Genomic DNA, 6,930 nt, shown 5'->3' with positions numbered 1-6,930 from the left:
TTATATCATGTCATATGTAAGTCCATTTGGATTTGAAAACTTTATAGATAATCTTGCAGTCAGTATATTCATAGAAAAGAAATTAAGACTAAAATCCAAGATCTTGGCTGCCTAACACCTAAAAATAAGGATATCCTTAATTCAGTTTTTAAAAGATGTTCTGTAATCATTCGTTTATTATTGAATTAATGCACTAGTTTTTTTTTCAAGCAGTTTTACTACATTATTTTATTTAAACATTTTTTTAACTGTGGTAAAAAAATAACATGAGATTTGCCCTCTTAACCATTTTGAGTTAACTGCAGTTCTGCAGTGGTAAGTAGATTCACATTGTTATGCAATAGAACTCCAGAACTTTCTCATCTTGCAAAACTGAAACTCTACACTCATTAAACAAGAACTCCCCATTTTCTCCTCCCCCAAGCTCCTGCTCCATTCAGTTTCTAGGTGAAGTATGTATATGTTTTGTGATTACAGTTTGATGAGGCCAGAGGTCATTCAGGTGGATTGCAAACTGTAGGGCACTGTGCTCTTACTTGAAAGTAGGAAACAAAGGTTCATAGTTAGCATTTTTATTAGTTGAACTATAGGATACTACTTAATGGCACATATGAAGTACTTGAAAAGCAGGCATCACACATAATTTTTTTAAAGTTTATTTTTGAGAGAGAGAGAGGCAGAGAGAGAGGAAGAGAGGAAGAGAGAGAGAATCCTAAGCAGGTTCTGCACTGGCACGTTGTTCAGTGCAGAGCCCAATGTGGGGCTAGGTCTCATAACCCTGAGATCATGACCTGAGCTGAAATCAAGAGTTGGACGCTTAACCAGTGGAGTCCCATCACTCATCCAGGCACCCCATCACTCATGATTTTGAGTAGTAAAGTTGAAAATCAGAATCAAAACCAAAACTGGAATAAGGCAGAAAACCTCGATAATGAAGGAGGGTAACTTTTGAAATATAAAAATAATTGAGAAGTTGCAAAATTATTTTCTGTTGAGATTTTTAGAAAGGCAAATATTCATTTGAATATTGTGGTTTTGTGGAGGTACTAACAGCATGCGAAGGAATATGTTAATAGGTCCTGAGCTAGCCCCCTTTCCTGGACTTTTCAAAGCTATGCTTAAGGAGTCTGATGTGGCCACAGTATAAGGCAAAATCTAGAAGGAGGAAATGTTGGAATGTGGGTAGTGATATCTTAGAGCTCTAATTTGCTTGACTGAAAGCAATTTTTAAATACTCAAAGTCCGGGTTGGGAAACGAATATGATGGAAGAGGTTTAAGTGCCAGAGAGAGTGAGGCCCCAACACCCTGGTGCAATTCTCCATAGTGATGAGATGTCATCTTATTGGCTACCTACTAGCATCGTCTTCATAGCCTCCATGCTCTAAAATGATGGGCAAAATATGGGAAGTTAATGATATTGATGATGATGATGATGATGATGATGATGATAATGATGGTGATGATGGCATTGGTGCGATCCTGAGAATAGCGGTCACCCAAACTCATGGATGCTTTATTCTTACCTAAGGTATCTTGCCTGATACGTCCCAGATTTTGGGAACTCAGTGTTTGATGACGCTCCTTAAGCCTCTCCAGGATTAAATTTATAGATCTCATGACTCACAGTTGTTTAAAACTTGGTTCTAGTGTGTTTCAGGTACATTTTACATTAAACAGGTTTTTATGTGTCAATCTGGGAACTTAATTATCATTTATAAACTTGTTTCCTTGCTAAAAATGTATTTTGAGTCCAAAACAAATAAATTAAAATTTTTAAGGAAACGACCCTTTTTAAGTAGGAAATTGTTTCAATTTGTTCTTGTAATTCTATATCAGCATTTAATAAAATATTTTAATTTGGTTTTGGAATGAAAGCTATAGCTTAATTTTAATAATGGAGGAGAACAGTAGGGTAGCTAAAAAATGAACAGTATTACATATATTAAGCTCTTGATACATATTGGTTGAATTAATTAAATACAAAGTCATTTGTATTTAGTTATTTGACTTTGAAATGCAGGATAAGAGTTTTTAAACTTCAATGGAATTTTATAATGATACTTTTCTTATTTTTATATTAACATGAATTTTCACATTTCTGAACTCACATGTTTTGCCTACTCTGGCCTTATTCTGTGTAGTGGGGAGAGTTAACCTAAAATTATAAGTATGCTTCAAGCAGTCTACAGATCCAAGCATAGATCATCAAATATAAATGATGTTAATACTACTTAGGTAGTAATAAGCTACAGGAAAATGTGATAGAGAGGAATAAGTGTTTATAGTGAGTCACTTAACCAGACCTTGGTTGCCAATATGCTGTTGAGATTTTTTTTTAAGGTTCTTCCTATGGCTGAATGTATAGACATAACCCCACTATTAATTATAACATACTGGCGGGGCACCTGGGGGGTTCAGTCAGTTATGTGTTTGACTCTTGATTTTGGCTCAGGTCACAGTTTGCGAGACTGAGCCCTGCATCACATAGTGTGCAACTTGCTTGGGGTTCTCTTTCTCCCTCTCTCTATCCCTTTCCCACACTTGTGCTCTCCCTCCCTCTCTCTCTCTCTCTGTCTCTCTCAAAATAAATAAACTTAAAAAAAAAGACTAAATATTTTGGTATATGAAATAAAACTATATGTTACGTCTCCTACCTCGTTTCTTGCTTTAAGTGATCAGCTGATGTGGTCTGTAGGCCTGGGCTTTTTCCTTTCTCAAAGTCCCATTTGATTTTCTCTCTCTCTCTCACAGTTGCTAGAAACAGGCTTCCTGGTTGGATGAAGACCATTTTTAAGGCAAGTACATGTGCATGGCTACACTCCTCTATTAGGACCTACACCAGAGTTAATACAGTGAGCACACTCTTTCACCCAAACGGTCATATATCCCTTGGGGACATTAAACAGTGTGGAAAGGGTCCAGGGAACACTACAAATGGCACCAGATTAGAACCCTAGAGACCTTGTGGATAGGTTTAAGGAAATGATAATAATTTCATCAATATTTACAAATAATTAAATGTTTTCCATGTGCCAGGTGCTATATGCATCATCTTGTTCATTGCTCACAAAACCTTGTAAGGTAAATCTTCTGATTAATCCCATTTTAAGATAAAAATAACCAGCAAAGAAACTCAGAGGTTTAGAGAAGTTAAATCATATTCCTCAAGCTAATGCAGAAAGGAGAATAGACCCAGAGTTCACCTGAAGATTGTCAGACCCCAACACATATATGTCAGTTATTCTGCTGGTGTTTGCTACCGTGGTGGTGGTGGGGCGGGGGGTTGAGAAGCAAGGTTACTGTTCTTTGGGTGAACGTTTTGCCCAGTTATTGCCAATTAATTAGGTGTGAAGTTCTTTGCGTTTTCTCACTTGTTCTGTTTTCTTCTTCTTTTTCACCTCTGGTCGTTTTCTCCCCACTTCCCATGTCACTTCCAAGTTGGTAGTGGAGGTCATGATTCCTGTCCATTCTCTCCTTTCACCACAGAACCTGGATTCATCTGGGCAAAGGAGCCAAAAACATGGTAGTCAGTCAGTTTCTCTTTCTACGTGCTTTAGCCTAGTTCTCAGGGTGAATTTAGATGAGGCATACTCGAGGATATCCATGAGTAATAACTATAAGCTTTGTCATAGATAACTGTATCGGGTGTGTTTAAATGTACAACTCTGTTTTTCTATTATTATGTGATATTTCACGTTGACTTGTCAAACTGAAAAATACCCATATTGATTTTGCAGAAAGCTTCACATGTGAGATAAATGCACTCAGAGACTCCTCACAAGTAGCTCTTTGGAGCTTCAGATGTGAAATGGATCATTCCTCAATCTGTAATAGACCCTTCTGTGAAGCTCTTCAATCAAACCTGAGAATTCAAGGTGAAATGGAGGGGAGACCGGGAAACCCCTACAGGGGGATTTGAGCAAACTTGCTGAGAAAGGAACCCGGCCGTGTTCGCTGCCTCTTTTTTTTTTCAGTTTTTTTTTCTTGAGAGTGGGAAGGCTGTCAATCAATTTGTGACCTTACCCACTGCTTGTGTGCAATACCTGGGCACAAGGAGACAAGCTGTGGAGGTGCTTGGATAGGTGCTGTCACATGCACCTTTGATTTCTTTCCACCTGTCCTTTTTCTCTGATGGTATTCAGATTATTTTTAAAGTGGCTATTTGATACAGATTTATTACACAGTTTCTCTTTCCCCCAAATTATTTATATCATTATATTTGAGAGGGTGAAAATTTTCTTGTGAGAACAGCATTCGTAATCTTTTTAAAAAAGTTAGTGATGTATAATAACCAGTTTAGTTGGAAAGAATTGTCATAGTTTGTGAAGTAGTAGTCCTGGTAAGTGCATCTTATTTAGGAATCACGTTTGCAGATCATGTAATGACTTTTAATTAGTTTCTTGCCAGTAAAGCAATAAGACAAGAGTCACCCCTAGTAAGGAAAACAGCATCTTCTGAAATGAGTTTTTGTGCCACATTTAAAAAAATGTATTTGGGGGCACATTTTCAGTTGGACATTTCTAGGTTAATTAAAAAAAAAAAAAAAACAACCCTGAAGAATTTTCAATGGGGAGCAGGGAGTCCTGACACCAAACTTAGAAAAACTATGCTTTGGAATTTATGTTCAAATACAGAATATGTTTGATAACAGTTTCTGATGCTCAAGCTGCTAGGAAATGATTGCTATCCCCTCACTGTATCAGAGTTTTCCTAAGCCATCGAGACGGTGTTGTTTGTAAAGCTCGCATATTAGTATAATCTTAAGAGCATATTAATTGCCCGGGAGGTTTATGTATTTGTTCTGCACATGTGATTAAAGATCACGGCAGCTTATACAGCATAATTTTAGAGATGGAGAAAACGACTATTGTAATACTTGCTACTCTCAGTTTCCTCTACAGCAATGCCCTTACACCTTTCTTTTTCAGGCGTTTTGTAGCATCCTAAACAGAAGGATATTGAAGGGAGCTGATTCTGCTTTGATCCTTGTGCTTGTTGTCAAAGCGCTTGGGATTGAAGAGACTGTTGGCTACAATTGACTGTGACAATTAGGAGATGATCAGAGCCCTAGAGTGGAGCACTTAAAGGGTAATTTACATGTCAGTTTGTCGAATAAAAAAAAAAAAGATATTCAGCTAAGATTTTTTTTTCCCCCTCAGAGCCTTGTAAACTGCAATTTGTGCTCTGGTAAGAAAAACCTGGCAGAGGAGTTAGGATAGCCATTACCATTTGAAAAGAAGCAATCATAAGGCCGCTGCTGAGCCCTTTGTCCACTAAAAATGCTGATTTGCAGGCAGTGAGTGAAAAAGTGGAACCATCACTAAATAAAACCTTGAGCTAGGTAACTACCCCCATGGCTTTTGGGGGCTTTTATTGTTGGTTAAAGGTGTTTTTAAAAAACGTATCTTAAATCCTATACTTATGATCATTATAACATTGTTATTGGTCATGAATGTCCTTTCCTAAAAAAATAACATAAAGGATACATTGAGGAAGTGGTAGGTGGAACACAGGCCAATAGTGAATTGAAAGGCTGATGCTGGCTATCGGTTGTATCTGACTCTCACCCCTTTGTACAGCACCACGATTTTCCTCCAGTCAATCCTTTACACTCTATTTTCCCCCTGCCGTATCAGTGTGCTCCTAGATTTTCCCAGTTTTATTTATACTCCAATTTTAATGTGGGAACTGCATTTCTAACCATCACATAGCCCATTTGGGTGTACTTGGCTGAAGATACAATGTACTTTCACTTGTGATTTGCTATTTATGTGGTCATCTCTACACTTTTCTGTTAGGTAATCCATATGCACAAGTAAAAACAAAATAGCTAGAAAGTGAAAAGAGGATAATTGCCAGTAAATATGATGATAGCAACTACACATCACCCATTTAATTGTCAAATAGAATAAGAAAAATTAGTTATTTCAAAAATTTTTGAGTATTCCCCCTTCTCTGAAAATCATTAATGAGAATAATAGTAATAATAATTAATGGTCACATGTAATCGCAAAAGTTTCATTTGGAAAGTTATCTAAGAAAGAAGTTAATGTGCTCGGGCGTCTGGGTGGCTCGGTTGAGCGTCTCTTGATCCAGGGTCATGATCAGGTCATGATCCCAGGGTCATGGGATCAAGTCCCACATTGGGGTCTGCACTGAGAGTGAAACCTACTTGAGATTCTCCGTCTTTCTCTCTCTCTCTCTCTCTCTCTCTCCCTCTGTCCCCTGCCCTGCTTCTGCTCTCTCTCTCTCTAAAAATTAAAAAAAAAGAATTTCTAAAAAAAAATTTAAAAAGAAGTTAATATATCAACACAACCATCCTGTGCAGGCTTTTTCAAATTTGGTGTGTATATTTAATTCAGAGATACACATTAACTTTCAATGGCAGATACATTTTATATTCCATTTTTTGGATACTTAGCTACGGTGAAGGGCGTTTGAAGAAAGGCAGCCAGTTAGAAATGAGTTTGTCTTTCTCCTGAAACATCAGGCTTTATTGCTGAGAGCTAACGGCACACATGGCCTTCAAAAGCCAAACTTTCCAACAGCCTACTGATGTTGGCTTCCCGTCCTTCATCTGGACACTCATGTCCGGTTTTAAGGATACCCTGCCATTAAAGACACTCACGTCTCCAAATAAGAGGGCTTCATTTCTCTTCATTTAGATCTGAGACCTTAACAATTTTTTTTCCCCCTAAGGGATGCCTTACAAAAGGACTGGCATTCTACTTGCGGAGGTTTCTGAAAATCACAAAAGTCAGTGTGGAACTGATTGAGAGAAGTCAGTAATTCATACACAGACACTGGCGCCTCCTCTGACTGCTTTACTGGAAGTCCCTGAACTTCTTATCCAGTTGTTTTAACTCTACTTTTCCTTGTGTGCATGCCCCCCTTGCAAAGAAGAACACACAAGCAAGGAAAAACTAAGA

At 37.8% G+C, this 6,930-nt stretch overlaps 1 long non-coding RNA gene across 2 annotated transcripts in view; it reads left to right on the top strand.

Moving 5' to 3' along the window:
• Positions 1 to 3,327: 3,327 nt before the first annotated feature.
• Positions 3,328 to 6,930, top strand: part of LOC109270672 (uncharacterized) — a 79,071-nt gene continuing 75,468 nt past the window's right edge. Inside the window, exons 1-3 of one of the 2 annotated variants that reach the window (XR_008424581.1) lie at positions 3,328 to 3,524; positions 3,739 to 3,876; positions 4,930 to 5,089. This is a non-coding gene — a long non-coding RNA (uncharacterized LOC109270672). The remainder of the gene's footprint in view (positions 3,525 to 3,738; positions 3,877 to 4,929; positions 5,090 to 6,930) is intronic. The other variant, XR_002081633.2, reaches the window with a different exon arrangement.

This window comes from Panthera pardus, unplaced genomic scaffold, assembly GCF_024362965.1.
Source record: "Panthera pardus isolate Hobbes unplaced genomic scaffold, ASM2436296v1 HiC_scaffold_10, whole genome shotgun sequence".
NCBI classification, from domain to species: Eukaryota; Metazoa; Chordata; class Mammalia; order Carnivora; family Felidae; genus Panthera; species Panthera pardus.
The sequence above is the reverse complement of the archived record's forward strand: the minus strand, read 5'-3'. Positions and strand labels throughout refer to the sequence as shown.